The sequence below is a fragment of the Panulirus ornatus genome, chromosome 63 (genome assembly GCF_036320965.1).
Source record: "Panulirus ornatus isolate Po-2019 chromosome 63, ASM3632096v1, whole genome shotgun sequence".
Classification (NCBI taxonomy): domain Eukaryota; kingdom Metazoa; phylum Arthropoda; class Malacostraca; order Decapoda; family Palinuridae; genus Panulirus; species Panulirus ornatus.
This window is the reverse complement of record NC_092286.1, coordinates 11635736-11659488: the sequence shown is the minus strand read 5'-3', so window position 1 is coordinate 11659488 and position 23753 is coordinate 11635736. Positions and strand designations below refer to the sequence as shown.

At 39.4% G+C, this 23753-nt stretch overlaps 1 long non-coding RNA gene across 1 annotated transcript in view; it reads right to left on the bottom strand.

Moving 5' to 3' along the window:
* Nucleotides 1-22967: 22967 nt before the first annotated feature.
* LOC139745888 (uncharacterized) overlaps nt 22968-23753 on the bottom strand; it is a 3167-nt gene continuing 2381 nt past the window's right edge. The window contains exons 3-4 of the long non-coding RNA XR_011712017.1: nt 23547-23579; nt 22968-23179 (exon numbers count right to left, since the gene is read on the bottom strand). This is a non-coding gene — a long non-coding RNA (uncharacterized lncRNA). The remainder of the gene's footprint in view (nt 23180-23546; nt 23580-23753) is intronic.

The window sequence follows — 23753 nt, the reverse complement described above, 5'->3', positions numbered from 1 at the left end:
ATCGAATCCCTTTTGTGATAAATAAGAAAGAATACAACATCACTGACGCTTTAAGGACTGACAACAGTCACATTCGAACGCCTTGAAGTGAGTACACATGAATGATAATGGCTCGAGTATAGATGTTTGTACCCACCAACCCCTAACGTTCAGTGATCCAGAGGGTTATAAAGAAGCGTTATCTATAAAATCTGTGTCTGAAGGAGGTTTCAACAAAACCACCAACATGCTATGGAAATGGTTTGTAACACTCAAGAGTCCGGTCACCGAACATGGTGAATACATACATCTTTTCTTCGTCTCTTAGATTCCACATGTCAAAATCTTTGCTTTCTTCTATGCTTTGATGAAGAAGGATTGTGGTGTTAGACTTACTGCAGCTGGCACCACATTTTGCCATCTGGGAGCGAGGGCGACTGCCGAAAGCGTCAGCAGTGTGGCAGACACCTGACCATGGTCAGAGCAACTTGGCTTCTACACTCCACTGAGATGTGAAACAGCAGCCCACGCCTCTCGAATCTACGCTCGTAATCTCCCTCGTAATAAGACCGTGGTCAAAATTGATTTCGAAACTACTTCGAACCGTATGAGACCCGCATGTAATTACAGAAGCCCGTCGGTATTTTCCTGCCATCCTTCCTCTTCCCCTTCATGTACTACAGGATATCAATAACTCTGCTTTGGGTTGAGTATGAGACGAGCACGGCTGTAGGAGTCCAACAGGGCCGACCTCCTCGTCATACTTTATATTTTCCATAGTTCTTAACTCAGATAAGTGTAAACAACCTCTCTGGTAAGCTGGATATCTGGATGAAGGTATCTTTAGTACCTGCATCTACAACAAAGTCCTTTTCCGTTCATCTCGCTCTCGTGAAAGAGCTTGGGAAAGAGGTAGGTCTTCCTCCCTCCTTCCATCCCACATGCAAGATTATCAACTTCCATCCCACAAGACTGCTGATGGCTCATCCGCAACTCTTCCAGGAGCTTCAACCATCGAGGGGTATCGATGGCGTTTTCGGAAACCAAATGTGGAACACTTGAAAGGTATGGAGGACTAACCAACACGACAGATGCTAACAACGACGCTGCCCCATTTTCTCCTGTGTTTAACCCCTTCCAACATTGTGGGATTCTCATGGTGACTGACTTGGCGAATATGACGAAACACTGAAATCTTCGTTTGAGAAGACATTCCAATTCAGTTTAGATGACTTTGTTCGGATTAGACTCCCTTCTTATTAGACTAGTAGGTACTGGAAGCTCTATTGTCTTCATGATTGTCATTCCAGCTTTCTTGGCTTCCACTGGATCCTTCAGCTCTTACTGCTGCCTGAGATGTTACCAAAAAGCCCCACGGGAACTTTGCAGTCGGAATATGATCGTGATTTCGTCACTGCAGCTGGTGCTTGGGATGATATTGCTGATGGTTTATTCAGATCCACTTCTCCGTGGATCCCACAAGCAGAGGAGCTGTGGGATACACTCGACGTGGAAAGCACTGCTACGGCCATGAGGAACCAAACCTCATCCATGGACCAGATTACTGCTCGTCTGGGTGAGACTTACCCACGAGCTTGCAAATTCCCTTGGCACTCGTCGTTGACAAATATGCTCTTGCACAGCGTTACGGCCTTTCGCCTTCTTACACACTGTCCATTCCGAATGCCAGCACATCTGCGGGAGGAGAGTGATTGTCAAGTACAGCCGATACAGAGTTAGTTGTGGGAATTCGACTGGAAGATACAGCAGGCAGGATTAGGCTAAATTACTTTATATTTCCGACCAACTGTTTGGCTAAGGTGCACGTAAAGTTTCGCCACGTTCTTGGGACATCATAACTCATCTATTTCTGTGTTACTGTAGTAATCTCAGTCTCCTGGGCTCTTTTTTATTTCAGGATACTGTAGGGGAAAATTTTCCAAGCACATACAACATCATGGACATTACAGTCACTGTAATGGATCTGGGAAATCCTGTTGCTATGTGCGTATATGTATCAAACTACCTCAACAAGAGGAGCATTTTTCCATATGACTGTTGCTTCGATCACTATTCTTTTCTCTTGCTATCTTGCTCATTCTTGTGGGTGTCTCATTTTTGCTTCGGTTAAACTCAAGCATCATCATCATCCTCTTCCTTGAAGGCGTAGTATACAATTGGCTGGCCATGATTAACATTTCCTGTTCAAGAGAGTTATTTCTTCCCCTTTCATTCAAGGAGAACTACGTTAATCCCAGTGATATACAAACATAATGGCTCTCTCTCTCTCTCTCTCTCTCTCTCTCTCTGTTTGATCTTGCTTCTTTGTTTACTCGCTGAACACTGCTTGTCTAAACTTCAATTTCCTTCCTTTTCGTCGTCTTCATGATACGGGTGTCTGTCATGACTCAGCTTAGATAGAGCAAGGCCGTAGCCTCGCTTCTGTATCTTTCTGGGCGACATCCATCCTGTGGCAGCTGAGTATAAACAGACAGTAGCCATTGGGTACAGTTATCAGTTGCGTCACTCTAGAAGCACACCAGCCAATATGGTAACTACAGTATAATCACCAGTTGTAAGTCTTATGTATAGATATATGCAGTAGCACAACCTGTTGGGATTTTCCTTCTTGTCCCGAAGTATAAGAGCATTATCGTATCTGGCGATCATATGTATCTATATATTTCTTTCAGATCCGCGGCAATGTCGACATCATTGTAATGTCTCTTGTCTTTGCCTGTGTCAACGCTGGCAGAATCAGCACTGGATACGGCAGTTATGGAGGATTTGATGGTGGATTTGGAGGAGTTGACGGGGGATATGGCAATAGCGGATTTGGAGGTATGAACATACTGTACTCTTTCTTTTTTGAGGAAGTCGTGAGAGAGATTCATTTTTTACAGTTTTATATAAAAGCATCAATTTACATCATTATATTGCTCTCTGAAATGAACTAAATTAATAATCTTAACAATAAGTTTACAAACTTTACAACTAATGTCTATAGATACATCCTGGATTAAAGTACTTATCCATTATCTCACTTTTAAACTGAGGAGGAATAGTGAAGACAAAGAGTTCACAGAAGGCAAAAAATAAATTACCATTTTCTATACCATCTTTGTGAGCTTCACCTAGGATCATGTAAGGCAATCAGATCACTCTCCATTTCATCAGTTTTTACATTTTCATACTGAAGAATTGGAGTGTCGAGAAATCAAAATCACTGTAGTTTATTCTGTCATACTGATGCTATTTTCATTTTCTAACAATCTCTCTATACATTCGGGATCCTTCAGTGGCTTTATGCATTTATATGCTAATATTTTTGCTTGCTTAATGATACATGTATATACATACATTTTTACTTAATAATACATGTATATACATATACTTTTACTTAATGATACATGTTTATACTTTTATATAATATAAACATCGGATATGGTGTATGAGAAAAAATAATTATCTGCTTCGTAATTTTCTCAGTGGGGAAACATGAGCCATGGAACTGAATACAATTTCTCATGGTGTCAATTCTCTTGATCTGTTCTCTCCCTTTTGACGATTTTCTCCAGGGGCTAGGCGCCTCTATGATCACACCTGGCATTTATCTAACCTTTCGTCTCGTTCGATATAAGTTCCTTATCGCTAAATATTTTTCTATCCCGGACTCAAGGGGATTTACCTTAAGATAAGCTTTTTTGAAGCTGTCAGGATAGAGGGTGGGTCGCTGATGTGTCCACGTAACAGGGAGCACTTGCTGGTATGCCCGTGGCGGCTTATCTCTCCAGACTTCCATTTCAATGAGAGATTTCAGGCGGAAGATATTTGCCTTATCAGTCCCATCGCTCTCGGTTCTTCGCGTGGAACCGTCTCTCACTCTTTCTCTCTCTCTCTCTCTCTCTCTCTCTCTCTCTCTCTCTCTCTCTCTCTCTCTCTCTCTCTCTCTCCGGCTTCTGCGCTCGACCACCTCCTTCTTTTCCTCCTTTGGGTAGGCGGGAGCATAGCCGGAAAGAGCCACTGGCGTCTGACAGATGGAACCGTCCGTTCCCTCAACGTTGGCATCTCAAGGGGAAGGGGGAAGACTGCTGACCACTTCGGTGACGTTGCTTCTTTTCGTCCACACTCGGATGGTAAAAGTCTTGACCTCCTTACGTCTTTTATGGGTCCTGGGACCCGAGATACTCTACAACGTATATTTATCATCATGTAAAGAACGGCTAATGCTTCATCTGCTCTTCCCAATATATATATATATATATATATATATATATATATATATATATATATATATATATATATATATATATATATATATATATATATTTATATATATAGTCGCAGGCTATAGTCTTAGGACAATTGTTCTGTACTGGTGGTTAGGCCATGAGGAAGAAAAGAGAAGAGGAGAATCATATAAAAGTTCTTGAAAAACTGGAGAACCTGCATTTTCAGTGGGATATGTTACGGTTGCTATGGAGAAAGAGCGTGAAGATAGCCGTCAAAAGTAGGAGGAGGACAAGCATTTGGTGCATGTGAGAAGATGGAAAGCTTGGCCCGCCCGGCTGCTTAATTTGACAGATAGATAGATAAATAGAGAGAGAGAGAGAGAGAGAGAGAGAGAGAGAGAGAGAGAGAGAGAGAGAGAGAGAGAGAGAGAGAGAGAGAGAGAGAGAGAGAGAGAGAGAGAGAGAGAGAGAGAGAGAGAGAGAGAGAGAGAGAGAGAGAGACCAGCCTCTATTCGTAGCATGGTCACACATGACAGCAGACACCCCTACAATGGCCACAGATGACGCCAAAGACCACACTGACCAGACATGGACCTAGACTCACACACACACACACACACACACACACACACACACACACACACGGCACAAGTGACCCACAAACGGCACAAGTGACCCACACGGGCCTTTGGTGGCACAAACCACCCTTTCCGAAGGCCACAGCAACACACAACCATACTCATACACTGAGTGTAATCATGACTGTACTTTAGTCTTGCTGTGTTGTGTGTGATTACTTGTTTGTAATCCACACAGCACGGGAAGCCACTTCTACACTCGTGGGACCCCATCGCTTGAACCTTCTCTACCATCATATGACTTCTCAAACTTTCGCAATCTGTCAGTATTCGTTAGTTTGAAAAGTTGCGTGATAGCAGAGAAAGTTCAGGAGATGGGGTCCCACAAGCGCAGAGCTCCATCCCTGCTCTATGCAAACAGATAATAACATTTGGGTAATGACACACGTCCTCTGTGCGTGTGTATGAGCGTGTGTGTGTGTGTGTGTGTGTGTGTGTGTGTGTGTGTGTGTGTTTAAGTCGTGGAAACTCCTGTAGATACTCAGTAATAGGCTATAGAAAAATTAGGGGAAATCGTAATTGGCTTTAGAAAAGTTAGGGGAAATTAGTGTAGTGGCCTAGTCGTTCTTCAGCCTTGTGCCCTAACCCAACCTAACCAAACCTAACTTTAATCAAGCCTCGAAAAGGTTGTGGGGAGGCGAATCATCAGATGATCCCGTGATACAAGGACCATACATAAATCATAACACCATGTTGGAAGACATTAGTCACCTTAAACCGTAAGAAGAAAACTAACTCTAAAAATCTTTACGAGAATAATCCATTGAGCATTACGTAAATGGCGTAAGGTATTACCGAACTTCTGCTCGTGATTTACACCGAAATTGAAAAGTCGCATTTAGCGAGGCTGTATCACTGGGAGTTACAATCTCATCACAGAACTTCTAACTCCATAATGAGTCCACCTTACCCTCGCCAGTAATGAGCGCGGCCTTGGGCGGCAGGAGCCATCTGAAAGAGGCGCTGGGTAATTCTTTCTTAGAAGGAGGTTCCGGGATGGTTAGAGATTGATAGATACAAGACGCGACGGCCATAGACAGAGAGGGAGAACGTGTGACCACTGAGCAAAGGCATTCATGGGGGAAACAAAGGAACACAGGGGACCTGAGACCACCTCTTAAGGGGGACAATTAGCAATGTCTTACAATCACTTTATAGCTTGATTCTTGGTGAGCATTTCCGCTCACCATATTGATGTTTGCAGATTAAACGTTAACTTGCCAGTTATTACTGTGTTGGTGGACGTAATTTTATGTAATGTGGTTTCAGTTCCTTTCAGTTACTCTAGATGTTTACATGTATTTGCATATGCATCTGTGTGTGACTACTATTTGTTTGTTGCGGGAAAACAGTTTTACTCTATTGCTCCGTCTCTTAACCTTGTATATATGTACCATTGTCTTTACTGTACCATGTCTTCACTTCCGTATATTGTTTTCTTTTTCATACTATTTGCCATTTTCCCGCGTTACCGAGGTAGCGTTAAGAACAGAGGACTGAGTCTTTGAGGGAAATCTCCACTTGGCCCCCTTCTCTGTTTCTTTTTCTGGCAAATTAAAAACGAGAGGGGAGGATTTCCAGTCAACCACTCCCTCTCATTTTAGTCGCCTTCTACGACACGCAGGGAATACGTGGGAAGTATTCTTTCTCCCCTATCCCCACCAGCGTTTTGTACTTCATATCAGACTACTTTCTTCTCTTGATCAAAATGCTGACCTATGGTATGATATTTCCCTACCAACCTCTCCTGGTCTCCACACTCACTGCTCATTACTTGTCATTCTTGTATTTCCACCAGACCGAAGCCTGACTATGGAATACACGATTCACTCTCATGACTCACGGTGATCTGAGGCCGTGGCCTCATTGCGTTACCTTCCTGGGGTGACTTCCTGTGGCAAGCTGAGTATAAATAGCCCACCGCTGATCGGTACAGTCATCAGTTGTATCACAGCAACACACCAGCCAACATGGTAACTACAACATGGTCATGTTATGTGCATTCACACAACTCCATTTATAAGTTCTCTATGGATGAATCATAGCATCAATATCTACAGGAAACTTTGTCGTAAAGTTGAAGTAAATCATCGTAGGTAACACGATTTCCTTCTTGACAGATCCGCACCATCATCGCCATCGTTGCTCTGTCCCTTGTTGTTGCCTGCGTCAGCGCTGGTAGAATTGGCGGTGGATACGGCGGTGGAGGATTTGGCGGAGGACATGGAGGTTTTGGCGGAGGACATGGAGGTTTTGGCGGAGGTCACGGAGGTTTCAGTGGCGGATTTGGCGGTGGATATGGCAGAGGAGGATTTGGAGGTATATACATTATTGTAGTAGTCTTTCCTGACCATAATAGGTAGATCTATTAGAGGCAATGACAGGTTTGGTTTATACAAGATGACAAAAATAATCACTTTATATAGAGACTTGTATCATATAGATTAATCGACTTCATTAACTTCATGTGTCAATACTTCTTGGAAAATTCTGATTTACGAGAAGATTATCAGATATATCTCAGTGTACATATTAGCATATCATTGTTCCTATACAGTCGGCTTTTTAAAGTGCCATATAATTTTGTTTTCCATTCATCCTATACAAACGTAACTTGCAGGGATTGCCTTATAGTACAATATTGATATGATTTATTTTCTCCCGCTGATGATTTGGAATATCAAGTCGCCTAAATCAGTAAGGCTGTCTTTATAAAGTGTAATAACTCCCAGTTTTACTGACAAACAATCTTATATACCCAGGAGGCTTTGGTGGCATCGGTGGAGGTTTTGGTGGTGGATATGGACGTAAGTGTTGATTTTTTCTGTTTTAGTTTATATATATATATATATATATATATATATATATATATATATATATATATATATATATATATATATATATATATATATGTATATATATATATATATATATATATATATATATATATATATATATATATATATATATATATATATATGTATATGAAACTAATTTCCTCAATTGATATCCCCTTATAAATGTATAGATCTGTGGTTATACATAGTAAACTTTGACAATATATAATTTTTTTCTTTCTTTCCGCAGGATAATACAGTAAATGAAGGAATCTCTGCTTCATCATACTCCACGTGAAATGTTGTCTGACTCCTTCAGAAACTGGATACACCCGCAAAATATATTTGGATGTATACTGTGTGTAATTTTTAGATAATAAACTGGTAAACATTATCATATGTATCCCTGATCCTCTTCACACTGCTCTTTGGTGTTTGCTCTCTACTATTAGTTTCTTGCGTGCCACCGACAGAGGGTGGGTGAGACCATTGTGTATCATACAGATTCTTACCTACTCTTACAACAGTATTCTCTGAATATATGAGCTGATATGAAATTGAAATACGTTTTTGAAGATGGGATTTGTTTCATAACGTGTTGTGTGTTTTGTACCTGATGCAAGAGGCTTCGGAATACGAGTTATGAGACCATGATTGAGGGGATAACGGTTTAGCAGAAGCGACATACATCATCCCAGCCAAGGTAACCTCCGCTATACAATTAACAACAATGGTGGTATTCTGGCTGACCAAGCAATACAGACCTTCGTAGAATTAGTATCTAATCTATACAAGGATGACCAGTAAGACCTTCTAGAATGGCGAAGTTGGTGCCTTTTCTCGAGTGGGAAATGAGGTGAACTTGCCCAACTGGAAGTGATACAGATGATCTGATGATATGAAGCTTGCAATAATCCATGATGATGACTTAACTGGTTCCATGAAAGTATCATCGCACTTCAGTAGGAGTTCTAATAGTTTACCGAAACTTTGAAATACACTACGAGTCTGTGTTTGTGATGTTGAAAATATGAAATGATGAGGCGGATCGCTCCCGCGATCCATGAGGTGTTTTGTAATGTTTCAATAACTATTATATATATATATATATATATATATATATATATATATATATATATATATATATATATATATATATACATATATATATATATATATGAAGTGCATATGAACGCGTATTTTCATAGAACATACAAATCTTCAACAGCCAGGATGGAACCCGGAAGCACTGCGTAACAGGCGCGAGGGTTACTGCTAAGCTATGATTGCCTATCATAGCCTAGCAGTAGCGCTCTAGCCTGTTACGCAGGGGACCCGGGTTCGATCCTGGCTGTTTGGAGGTTTGTATGATATATGTATATATATATATAGATAGAGAGAGAAAAGGATTACAATTTTGCACAGGGTCAAGTTAGCAGAGAAATCTTTTAATAGAGTTGAGCCCAAACCTCCCATTGACACCAAGAATCTTTTACTTCTCCCTTTTAATAACAATTTTACTTTACTTCCCATGTTGCTTAATTCCTTTAATGTGAATGTTGCTCTCAGCAACAATGATACTATAAAGAGTATCTCAATCATTAAATCACCAGAAGTTTTTTCCTGGATGCATCTATAAAGTGCCATGTAGAAATTGTGATAAGCTTTCTGTTGGGCAGACTGGTAAAGATCTTTCTGTTAGACTTAAGCAACATAACTGTAGTAGAAGAACAGGACAAGAATCAAATGCCTTGTTTAATCACGTTAAAATCTATGATCATTACATTGACTGGAGCAATGCCATCTCAGTCATTATCTCTAACTCCTGTAACACGAGAAATACCATTGAATCTTCTATTATTAAGCACATAAAGAATTATAACGTCAATATTTGTGAAGGTCTATACAAATTGGATAATTTTATTGTTGACAAAATTTGGAAACAATTCAACTTCTTGTCCACATAATAAGTTTATGATACGCCCGTTGTCTGTCTCGGACAATCACTTGCTTACCAAATGGCGTCCTAGCTACGTCACTACGTTGTATATTAACTGACTGTTATATTTCTTTCTTGTATCTTCTCTGATGATGTGATCATTACACGTAAGTGCACTTGGGAACTTATCGAGTTTCGTCTTCCCTCTTGGACTCATAGGAATATATATATATATATATATATATATATATATATATATATATATATATATATATATATATACATATATCATATCATACAAACCTCCAACAGCCAGGATCGAACCCGGGACCCCTGTGCCACAGGCGGGAATGCTACCGCCAGGCCCATATCCTGGCGGTAACATTCTCGCCTGTGGCACAAGGGTCCCGGGTTCGATCCTGGCTGTTAGAGGTTTCTATGTTCCATGAAGGTGCGCGTTCCGATACTCTTTGTTCTTATATACATACATATATATATATATACATATATATATATATATATATATATATATATATATATATATATATATATATATATATATATATATATATATATATATATCTGTGTGTGTGTATGAAATAGCACTAAAATCACATTTGTATCCAAACAGAAACCATTCTTCATCGATACCCTCATTTGGTCATCCAGTTCACCAATACTTTATCAAATTTCTTCATTCTTTCCCCCGAATAAGATTTCACGAATCAAGTCTTCTGTCATGACTCACGGTGATCTGAGGCCGTGGCCTCATTGCGTTACCTTCCTGGGGTGACTTCCTGTGGCAAGCTTAGTATAAATAGCCCACCGCTGATCGGTACAGTCATCAGTTGTATCACAGCAACACACCAGCCAACATGGTAACTACAATATGGTCATGTTATGTGCATTCACACAACTCCATTTATAAGTTCTCTATGGATGAATCATAGCATCAATATCTACAGGAAACTTTGTCGTAAAGTTGAAGTAAATCATCGTAGGTAACACGATTTCCTTCTTGACAGATCCGCACCATCATCGCCATCGTTGCTCTGTCCCTTGTTGTTGCCTGCGTCAGCGCTGGTAGAATTGGCGGTGGATACGGCGGTGGAGGATTTGGCGGAGGACATGGAGGTTTTGGTGGCGGACATGGAGGTTTTGGCGGCGGACATGGAGGTTTTGGTGGCGGATTTGGCGGTGGATATGGCAGAGGAGGATTTGGAGGTATATACATTATTATAGCCTTTATAAAGAGCTATATATTTTTATTTTTCATACGGGCTATGCAAACATAACTTGAAGGTCTTGTTTTAGTAGTTTTTATTAGACTTACTTTTTTCATGTTGAAGTTTTGGAATATCAAGTCGCCTAAATCAGTAAGGTTGTCTTTATAAAGTGTAATAACTCCCAGTTTTACTGACAAACAATCTTATATACCCAGGAGGCTTTGGTGGCATCGGTGGAGGATTTGGTGGTGGATATGGACGTAAGTGTTGATATTTTCTGTTTTAGCTGATATATATATTTATATATACATATGTACGTATATGATCAATTCCTCATTCCCTCAACTGAACTTCCTTATTAGATATAGAAATAGTTAATGATTTCAAAACATTCAAATCAAATTATTTTTCTTTCTTTCCGCAGGATAATACGGTAAATGAAGGAATCTCTGCTTTGTCATACTCTAAGAGAAATGTCTGCTGACTCCTTCAGAAACTGGATATCCCCGCAAAATATATTTGGATGTATACTGTGTGTAATTTTTAGATAATAAACTCGTAAACATTATCATATATATCCCTGATCCTCTTCACACTGCTCTTCGCAGAAATTAAGATATGATTTTAACAAGATCTTTAGATTAATATGTCGATCTAGGTTGTATATCGTAACGGTATCTATGATACTGTCTATGAATAACGATGAAAACATTAGAATTTTATGCTCCATAATTTTCTGGAGCTGAATGATTGATCAATAGATGTATCTAACTAATCTAATGATATGGATCCTCTTGATTAATTGTCAACTGATGATTCTACTGTTTCAAAGATTAGCATTATCCTTACATTTAACCCATTTTTCCTTTCCAAGTTTCATGTTAATGAAACATCTAAGCCTTCTTAAAGGCAAAATGAAAAATCTCATCTAATCTCAAATAGACTTTCCTTCAGAGCAACACCTGAGTTGTATATTAGACACATCACAGAGAAGGTAAAAGTATCTTCTCGTACCAGTTTCACCTTCCACACCTATTACTCTGAACCTCTGTTGCTTTGCCACGATATTGCGTCTTTTTTTCAGTATTTCTTTGGTGTTTGCTCTCTACTATTAGTAGAGGGTGGGTGAGACCATTGTGTATCATACAGATTCTTACCTACTCTCACAACAGTATTCTCTGAATATATGAGCTGATATGAAACTGAAATAAGTTTTTCGAGATGAGATTTGCTTCATAACGTGTTGTGTGTTTTGTACCTGATGCAAGAGGCTTCGGAGTACGAGTTATGACACCATGATTGAGGGGATAACGATTTAGCAGAAGCGACACAAACCATTATCCCAGCCAAGGTAACCTCCGCTATACCATTAAGAGCAATGATGGTATTCTGGCTGACCAAGCAATACAGATCTTCGTAGAATTAGAATCTAATCCATACAAGGATGACCAGTAAGACCTTCTAGAATGGCGAAGTTAGTGGCTTTTCCCGAGTGGGAAATGACCTTACTCACTAATGATGACCTAACTAGTTCCGTGCAAGGATAACCGTGCTTTACTTGGAACTCTCATAGTTTATATTAACTTTGAAATACACTACGTGCCTGGGTATTTGTGATGGTCATTGAAGATATGATGTAATGAGGCGGACGTCTTCCACGAAACGTTTTCTGTTGTATCATTTCAAGAACTGTTAGAACTCCTGCTTATGTGCGATTATCCTTACATGGAAACAAGGATTCTGTCCACTTTATTCCCTGCGTGTCATATCGGGCGACTAAAGGAGGTTGGAGCGGAGGGTTGGAAATCCTCCACTTAAGTTTTATCTTTCCAAACGAAGGAACAAAGAAGGGGACCAAGTTAGGAAGGTCAAGTAAGGTCATCTGTTCTTGAAAGGTGCTTCGCTAACACGGGAAATGGCGAATATGTACGCGAATAGCCAGAAAAAATATTGATTAGTTTTCTGTTTCCTTGAATTGTGGAACACATGATTCTATTGTTTGCACCTTTATTCATAGACAGTATTTATAAATACAGTTATGATACAGAGCCAAGATCAATGGGTGTGTTAACTAATCTTTCTTAAGATCTCGTTAAAATCATATCTCAATATCTGCGAAGAGCAGTGTGAAGAGGATGAGGGATAGATATGATAATGTTTATGAGTTTATTGTCTAAAACTTTCACACAGTATACATCCAAATATGTGTTCCTGGGGTATCCAGTTTCTGAAGGAATCAGCAGACATTTCTCTTGAAGTATGATTAAGCGGAGACTCGTTCATTTACCGTATCATCCTGCGGAAAGAAAGAAAAATGATATTCATTGTCAAAGTTTAGTATGTGTAACTGTTCTATATGATAAGGAAGATCAGTTGAAGGAATTGATTTCACACACACACACACACACACACATATATATATATATATATATATATATATATACATATATATATATATATATATATATATATATATATATATATATATATATATATATATATATATATATATATATAAACTAAAACAGAAAATATCAACACTTACGTCCATATCCACCACCAAATCCTCCACCGATGCCACCAAAGCCTCCTGGGTATATAAGATTGTTTGTCAGTAAAACTGGGAGTTATTACACTTTATAAAGACAACCTTACTGATTTAGGCGACTTGATATTCCAAAACTTCAACATGAAAAAAGTAAGTCTAATAAAAACTACTAAAGCAAGACTTTCAAGTTATGTTTGCATAGCCCGTATGAAAAATGAAAATATATAGCTCTTTGTAAAGGCTATAATAATGTATATACCTCCAAATCCTCCTCTACCATATCCACCGCCAAATCCGCCGCCAAATCCTCCGTGACCTCCGCCAAAACCTCCATGTCCGCCGCCAAAACCTCCATGTCCTCCGCCAAATCCTCCACCGCCGTATCCACCGCCAATTCTACCAGCGCTGACGCAGGCAACAACAAGGGACAGAGCAACGATGGCGATGATGGTGCGGATCTGTCAAGAAGGAAATCGTGTTACCTACGATGATTTACTTCAACTTTACGACAAAGTTTCCTGTAGATACTGATGCTATGATTCATCCATAGAGAACTTATAAATGGAGTTGTGTGAATGCACATAACATGACCATGTTGTAGTTACCATGTTGGCTGGTGTGTTGCTGTGATACAACTGATGACTGTACCGATCAGCGGTGGGCTATTTATACTAAGCTTGCCACAGGAAGTCACCCCAGGAAGGTAACGCAATGAGGCCACGGCCTCAGATCACCGTGAGTCATGAGAGTGAATCGCGTATTCCATAGTCAGGCTTCGGTCTGGTGGAAATACAATAATGACAAGTAATGAGCAGTGAGTGTGGAGACCAGGAGAGATTGGCTCGTGAAGATCATACCACAGGTCAGCATTTTGATCAAGAGAAGAAAACAGTCTTATATGAAGTACAAAACGCTGGTAGTCTCATAATGGCTAAAAGAATCTCATTTCGCGTCATGTTAGCAACATTGTGATGCGGGTGAATAAGACTTGAGGCGACTTGAAACGCAGCTGTGGGATATATAGATCAAAGACACTTATCGCAAAAGAACAAACCATATCATTAAGTCATTGGAAAGGATCACAATTTTGCGCGTGATCAAGATATTCCTATGAGTCCACGGGGGAAATGAAACACGATAAGTTCCCAAGTGCCCTTTCCTGTAATAATCACATCATCAGGGGAGACACAAGAGAGAAATATAACAATCAGCTGATATACATCGAAGAGACGATGCTAGGACGCCATTTGGTAAATATGCGATTGTCCAAGACCTATCGCATGTTTACCAAATGGCGTCCTAGCTTTGTCTCTCCAATGTATATCAACTGACTGTTATATTTCTCTCTTGTGTCTCCCCTGATGATGTGATTATTACAGGAAAGGGCACTTGGGAACTTATCGTGTTTCATTTTCCCCGTGGACTCATAGGAATATATATATATATATATATATATATATATATATATATATATATATATATATATATATATATATATATATATATATATATATATATATATATATATATATATATATATTTCTTTTTTCTTTTTTGTCATCAATCGCGAAATCAAAAATAGCATAACATGATCACTTTTTATCCCCCTAGTTGATGCAATACATCTGACATTCTCAATTCCCATGCAACTATCTGTTAAGATCTACTTACTGATTCTCGTGTTTTAGGTGCCATGATGATTGTGCCTCCACCATTGTGTCTCCCAGTCTACCTTATTTCTTTAGAAGGAAAATCCTCCATTCTTAAACCCTTACCAATCTTTGTGATCACAATTCTTGTGTTACGAGTTCTACACTCGCGTTGCCCCGTCCCTTAACGCTGCTTCTCTGTAACATGTTTTTACTCCTATGTATGTATGTATGCACACACACACACACACACACACACACACACACACACACACACACACACATACACACATGCTTAGCTTATACCAGGTACCCTTTCCATCGTCCATCTCTTTGGGGAGGATGAACAGCTGGGTGGACTGTGGACCGGCTGCTGCGACCAAGAATACTTATGCGGGTTTGATCCAAGAAGGCCCGTGCATGCGTAACGGTTTGTGACGTAACGCTAACCGTTACACCACGGAGGTCCGTGTGTGTGTGTGTGTGTGTGTGTGTGTGTGTGTGTGTGTGTGTGTGCGTGTGTGTGTGTGTGTGTGTGTGTGTGTGTGTGTGTGTGTGAGCGTGTATACGTCAAATTTTGTGTATGTGTACGCATTTGTAGTTACATACACGTGTATGTTTCTTGTGTTATTTGATATGTGTATATGTACATCTCTTGCTTTATACAAATCTATGTTTGTGTGTCTTTGTATTACTGTATTCTGCTATTCTTGTCTATTACCATCTAACATTATCTACAAGGAGGAAAGAAAAAAATACATATATGATATTTTAGAATTTATTTGACAGGGCTAATCTACACAGATGGAATAATCAACACAAGGCAGGAATGGCGACATATTCTACCAATAAGAGAACTTAAAGATGTAAAGATATTCACGTCTCTAATTCTCATAGGTGACTATCAAGCCCTAGTGACAGAAGCTGAAGTGTTCTCTTTTTCTCTCCTGGTCCCGGAGTAACACTTCTCGTGCACACACATCTTTAAGAGGAGCAAAAGACACCGTTATGTGATTTTCTGGTGAAAACAAAAAAGCCATCGACACTCTTGCAGTAAGACGTCGAGTTTTGAGATGTCGTGCGCTGGTAAGTAGGATCCGGGCTTCCTATTTACCCCAGCCTGAGGGATAAAGGTTTGAATCCAGTGTTTAGAGTCGACTAAGCCACTATTTTCGTAAAGAGGAAAGCCATGAATCACATCACATCCTTAGAGAAGATAAATTTATGCCTATCTATCTATCTCTCTATGTATCTATCTATCTATCTATCTATATCTTTGGCACCTCGTCTTAGCGAGATAGGAAGTTATAGAAATCTTGATATAAATTGTTATTTCCTTTGGGAGTTCAAGTTCCCTAACCACAGCTCCTTACCTCCATAGCCAAAGTGACCTCCGTGATGGTGGTGGTGGTGGTGCCCTCCACAGCAGGCCTTAGCCTCAGCGTAAGTAGCAATCAAGGGGAGGAGGGTTGATACGACCATCAGTACAAAGGCGCGCCACTCCTGGAAGTGACCCAGTTGAAAGAAAACGAGAATTCTAGACAAGAGTATGTGTGTGCGCAAGGCATGAGAAATATATATATATATATATATATATATATATATATATATATATATATATATATATATATATATATATATATATAACCTATCTATACTGTATAGGGCGGGAGTTTTACAATCGTGGACTCCTATCTGTGTGTGTGTGTGTGTGTGTGTGTGGGGTGTGGCGTGTGTGTGATGAAATGTTCTGACTGTATGTGAAAACTGTCAAATTGAATCTATCAACGGGCTTACTGTTTATATTCTGTATGCATACAACATTAGCAGATGATAATAAAAGTTACACATATTTAACTTTGTATAAATATATAAATATAACTCAGTCCTCGGTAGTTTCTGGTCCCCTGATTTTTAATCTGATTCTTACAGATCAGGGTCGAAAACCTCTTCACCACACTATGGGTAGGAATATGATGGTAAGAAAGATACGACAAATATATATTTGGCAGAAAACAACGTCATACCCTTCTACATATGATACATAAATCTGAAACGAGAGAGTACAAGAATTCTTCCTTCTCACCACTACTCACCATCATATTTTCACCCTCATAAACTTACGTAATTTCAAACTGCTATAAATGCATCTTTATTTTAATCACGGCCTTATTTACTTCGCTCTCAACAGCCAAAGTTCACTTCTCCCTCGATAAACGTATCGTCACTACACCTTCGACAAAAAAGCCTCTTAACTCCACTCTCAACAAACGCATCTTCACTACACCCTCAACGAGTGCAATTTCAGTTCACCCTCATCCTCACTACACTCTTGAAAGTGTTGGCCTTTAACCTAACCCGTACTGTCAGGGCAAAGACCAGATCTTGAGTGCTTTTTGTTGGAAAGAAGAAACTAAGGTAAATATTATGTTTCTTTCTACAGAGGGAAACGTAAAGGAAATAAGACAATCAAAGTTATGTAGGTTAGTTTTCCTTCAGAATATCATTCACAACTCTGTTAACAATGGAAGGGCAGGCATCACCAATTAGACCATCATTAATATATCGTAATCTTCCCTAAATGATCGATGCTCCTAATTTCACTTCAGCTACGACATAGCTATCTTAACTCTAACCATGACAAATGCACATTCACCAAACCCTTAACAACAGCATCTTCAATAAACCTTCATGGATCAGGTTAGAGTTCAGATACCTTCACTCCCAATTTCGCAACACTACATCTTCACTGCATTCCATCTCTACTACACTCCGTCTTTGCTATACCTTCGCTACACCTCATTTTTACTACACTCTATATTCACTATACTCCATCTTCACTACACTACATTTCTTTGAAAATCCCCATGTTTAGTATACACCCTCGACACCACTGGCCTTTTACCCTTACTCATGGGTCAGGTTTATGCTGTGTGGTTTATAAATAGGTAATTATACTCAACAGAGCAAGACCAAATACAGTACTGACTACACTCAGTGTATGAGTATGCTATGTGATGCTGTGACCTCCGGAAAGGGTCACTTGTGTCACCTACGGTCCGTTTGGGTTACTTGTGCTGTCTGTGTGGCCCGTGTGGGTCACTTGTACCGTTTGTGGCCCATTTGTGTGTGTGTGTGTGTGTGTGTGTGTGTGTGTGTGTGTGTGTGGGCCCATGTCTGGTCAGTGTGTTGCTTGGTGTCATATGTGGCCAATGTGGGGACTTTGTGCTGTCTGTGGCCATGTTAAGAATAGAGCCTGGTTTCTCTCTCTCTCTCTCTCTCTCTCTCTCTCTCTCTCTCTCTCTCTCTCTCTCTCTCTCTCTCTCTCTCTCTCTCTCTCTCTCTCTCTCTCTCTCTCTCTCTCTCTCGATAAATCGAGCGGGGAGTGCTACGCGTTAGGTTTGCTCTCATGGCAAAACCTCATCGCAAATGCTCGTAGGTAGGTGTAAGCTCTCTTCCTCTCTCCCTCTCTCTCTCTCTCTCTCTCTCTCTCTCTCTCTCTCTCTGCATATCATTCGTAACATTTATACATTTGCCTTCGGAAATTTTGTTTCGCTGGACATAACTATTTACAGCCTTATTCTCAACTGATAAATGAGAGAAAAAAGAAAGAAATTGTAATAACAGTCACTCACAGTTATCTTAGAGTGACCTCTGTTACCTGAGGAAGATGTTCATAACTTTCTGGTTATGACCTGGCCTTGACGGCCTTGTTTGACGACCTTGGCAGTTCACAATCCTAAGGCCCAAATAACCAACCAACTGTCCAAAGCTGCATTGCCATATACGATAACCAAAAGCCACTGTTGCTACTGCTGCTAAAGATTCGATATGATACAGTGACAAAAACGTGTTTAACCGACACATCATCTACAGAACAATCCCATTCTTGTTGATAGTATTAGATTCCCCCAGTTATGCGTGTCTTCCATTTAGGGAGACTAAATACTACAATGTCACCAAGACTGGACAATTATCGATGATGTATATATGTATCATAACACGAAGTCTGATAAAGAAGGAATACACACACACACACACACACACACACACATACATATAAACTATCTTACCTTCTTTATCCATAATGATAACAGAGGATAGCAAGAAGAGCAGAGGACCTTACCATGGTTGGGTTCGGCAGTCGGTTTCAAGGAACAACTGATCCTCCTCATCTGGAGGTCAAGGTATATATATACACGGACAGAGAGTACCCCTCTGCCACTCTGCTGTGGTGGAGGCTGTACCCCACCTCACTCCCCCGCCCGTGGGATGATGGTGGTGGTGGTGGTGGTGGTGGTGGATGACTTGGGGTAGCAACTAGGTTAGAGTCACCCCCGTAAACATTGGGAGGGTTCGAAAGGACGAGTCAATAAAACGTGGTACGTGGAGCCGGATCATGCCCGCTGGTCATCGAGTCACTGAACCCCCCTTGTTCAGGGTCGTCCAATGATGATTCTCTCTCTCTCTCTCTCTCTCTCTCTCTCTCTCTCTCTCTCTCTCTCTCTCTCTCTCTCTCTCTCTCTCTCTCTCTCTCTCTCTCTCTCTCCCCTCCATCTATCTATCTATCTACCTACCAACCTGCCTATTTAGATGATTCTATCTTATTCGTAGTCCTCCTCCGGACCAGTTTCTATGCAAGAATCTTGGTTGTTATCCAAAGACCTTCATGAAAGCTCCTGCAGTTCAAGGACGCGCTGCTTGCAGTAGCAGGGGTAGGTTCCTTTTAGAGTGAGGAATTCCTTAATGACACTGTAGTTCGTGTTACATCCCCGTCCAACGTGACTGCACTCTCGTTGTAACTATGAGCAAGGACACACACACACACACACACACACACACACACACATACACACATATATATATATATATATATATATATATATATATACATATATATATATATATATATATATATATATATATATATATATATATATATATATATATATATATACATATATATATATATATATATATATATATATATATATATATATATATATATATATATATATATATATATATATATATATATAAATATATATATTTTTTTTTTTTTATTTATATATTGCTTTGTTGCTGTCTCCCGCGTTTGCGAGGTAGCGCAAGGAAACAGACGAAAGAAATGGCACACCCCACCCCCATATACAATGTACACACACACACGCCCACACACGCACATATACATACCTAAACATCTCAATGTACACATATATATACACACACAGACACATACATATATACCCATGCACACAATTCACACTGTCTGCCCCTATTCATTCCCATCGCCACCTCGCCACACATGGAATACCATCCCCCTCCCTCATGTGTGCGAGGTAGCACTAGGAAAAGACAACAAAGGCCCCATTCGTTCACACCCAGTCTCAAGCTGTCACGCATATATACATATAATTTTCTAACTCACTTTGAGATGTTCTTTTACTGTTCTCGGGAGTTGTGAAGACTTTGCCTCCATACAATTATCCGTAGGAAACCGGTCAAAACGAATTGTGTTGGTATGAGAGGAAATCGTCCTGCAACATACTGATATGCTATCTGAAGATACACTCACAATCCGTAACTGAAGGACTGAGAGTAACTGAAAGCGTTAGACCTATATAAGTCTTCTCCACGGAAGAAGCGAGAATTGAGATGGCTAAGTTCGTGAGTGCTCGCTGCCAAAAAAAAAAAAAGCTCCTTAAGTTTGTGAGTGCTCGCTGCCAAAAAAAAAGAAAAGCTTCTTGCATTGGGAAAAGTTCCAGCAGAGCGGAAGTCTAAAACTGTTACTTCCATATTCGAAAAAAAAACTTATCTTCCAATCACCTTATCTTCCAATCACCTTAACGTCTGTAGTTGGAAAGCTTGTCAAAAAGGTAGTTAATCATTGCCTGGAATAAATTATACACCAATATCGGGATTATGAACAGATGCACGATTCTCAGTATGGTTTTCCACGAATTCGATCACATCCGACGAATCTGCTCATTTCTTATATTTTTTATGAACGAAGAAAGTAGTGCAGTTGATATCATCTATTTAGACTATCTAAATGTATCTATCGAAGGCTACTAAGAAAAGTTAAATCGCAAGTTATAGATGAGGGAGTGATTCGATAGTGAGGAAATTGGTTGAGTGGCTGGAAACGAAAGAAGTGATTAACGGGGAATCCACTGAAAGGTTAGACATAACAAGTGGGGTGCCACATGGATCAATCTTAGGAGTGGTTGTCTTTCACATATATATATATATATATATATATATATATATATATATATATATATATATATATATATATATATATATATATATTTTTTTTTTTTTCTTTCAAATTATTCGCCATTTCCCGCATTAGCGAGGTAGCGTTAAGAACAGAGGACTGGGCCTTTGAGGGAATACCCTCACCTGGCCCAATTCTCTGTTCCTTCTTTTGAAAAAAAAAAAAAAAAAAAAAAAAAAAAAACGAGAGGGGAGGATTTCCAGCCCCCCGCTCCCTCCCCTTTTAGTCGCCTTCTACGACACGCAGGGAATATATATATATATATATATATATATATATATATATATATATATATATATATATATATATATATATATATTTATATATCCCTAGGGATAGGGGAGAGAGAATACTTGCCACGTATTCCGTGCGTGTCGTAGAGGGCGACTAAAAGGGGAGCAAGTGGGCGGCTGAAAATCATCCCTCCTTTCTAATTTTTCCTCTTTTTTACTTTTCAGATAATAAAAAAAAGGAACAGAGATGGGGGCCAAGTGAGGATATTCCCTGTAAGGCTAAGTCCTCTGTTCTTAACGCTACCTCGCTAACGCCGGATATGGCGAGTATATATACATACACACATATATATATATATATATATATATATATATATATATATATATATATATATATATATATATATATATATATATATATATATATATATATATGGAGAGAATGAGTGAAGAAAGATTGACGAAGAAGATATATGTGTCAAAGGTAGAGGGGATGAAGAAAAGTGAGAGACCAAATTGGAGGTGGAAGGATGGAGTGAAAAAGATTTTGAGCGATTAGGGCCTGAACATACTGGAGGGTGAAAGGCGTGCAAGGAATAGAGTAAATTGGAACGATGTGGTATACCGGGGTCGACGTGCTGTCAATGGATTGAACCAGGGCATGTGAAGCATTTGGGGTAAACCATGGAAAGTTTTGTGGGGCCTGGATGTGGAAAGGTAGCTGTGGTTTCGGTGCATTACACATGACGGCTAGAGACTGAGTATGAACGAATATATTCTAAATTTCTGATAATATCTTTTTCTATATGCAACCGCAATCGTAAGAAGAGTTGAGTTTTTTGAATACCTTATTATAGCGTTTATGTTAATCACGAGCTACCTTAACTTAGCTCTACGCCCCATGAAACATGTCTGATGTCTGAATGTCTGAATCTCTGATGTCTGAATCTCTACTCTCTTACGACGTCTAGATTATAGATGAAACTAAGAATGAAAATGAGGATCTATACAAGAACTTGGAAGCTATACAAGAACTTAATCTGCCTGAGATAACTTTTTCAAGTTCAGTGTTTAGATGAAAAGGAACCTGATTAGCTATCATATTTCCTACGTTCAAAAATTTGCTTTGGAATCGATTGTAACCAATTTATGGAAGGGAGAATTGACTCCCATCATCGTCTTCCAAGTGCCTCAGGGTGATACAATGCCTAGATCTGATTGTTTTCCATTCTATAACTATAGTATCCCAGGAACCAGCAATAAGTACAGTAAGACTCGACACTCGCATATCATGCAAGCGACTACCACTCATATTCACATTGGAGATAACAACAGAATGACAATGAGCCAATAGGAAGGCGTATCATTATCATTATGGATGAATAATGAAGAAGGAAAACTAGGTCTCTCATGACGAACAGTTTATTCAGTACAAGTTCTTGCAAATTCAGACCAAAATTTCAAGAGTCGAAAGTTGAACGCAGAATGTAAAAAGTACATATATATTTGTTGCCAATTGAACAAGCAGACTTTGAAGAGCAGTATTGTGTCCTTAGGGAAAGTCCTTGGCCGTTCTACAGCAGCAGTTAGGATGGAATCATCTTCTACTTGCCAAAACCTGGAAAACAAATAGGCGAATCAAATTTCTCTCCTTTGAGGAGTTATTCTAGGCAGTTACCTACGTCCATATCTCAGTAATAGGCGAAACTTATTTCTTTCCTTTAAGGAAATTTTCTAGTCAGCTACCTACTTCCTTATTAAAGTAATAGGAGGAAATTTATTTCTTTCCTTTGAGGGGCTATTTTACTTACATCCTTATTGAAGTAATAGGCGAAACTTATTTCTTTCCTTTGAGGAAATATTTTAGACAGATACCTACGTTTTATCAAGGTTGTAGAATCTTCGAAGTAAATCTAGCCTTAGAGATAACTAGATGTACCATAAATCTAGTAAGTCAGTGCAGAATAATCATTAATTTTCCTTACCTCCTCCGCCTCCGAAGCCGCCTCCGAATCCACCTGTAATTAGGGACAAAGATAACTTTCATAAGTGCTTCTGTGTGAAAAGTGAAGGCAGAGACAATACTTATATTCTAAAGTAAGGAACAAGTCAGGGCAATTCATTGTTTAGACTTTTGCAAATGAACGGTCTGGTGTGAGAGCAGTGTACATTTCAGCTGAATTTCAAGTTAA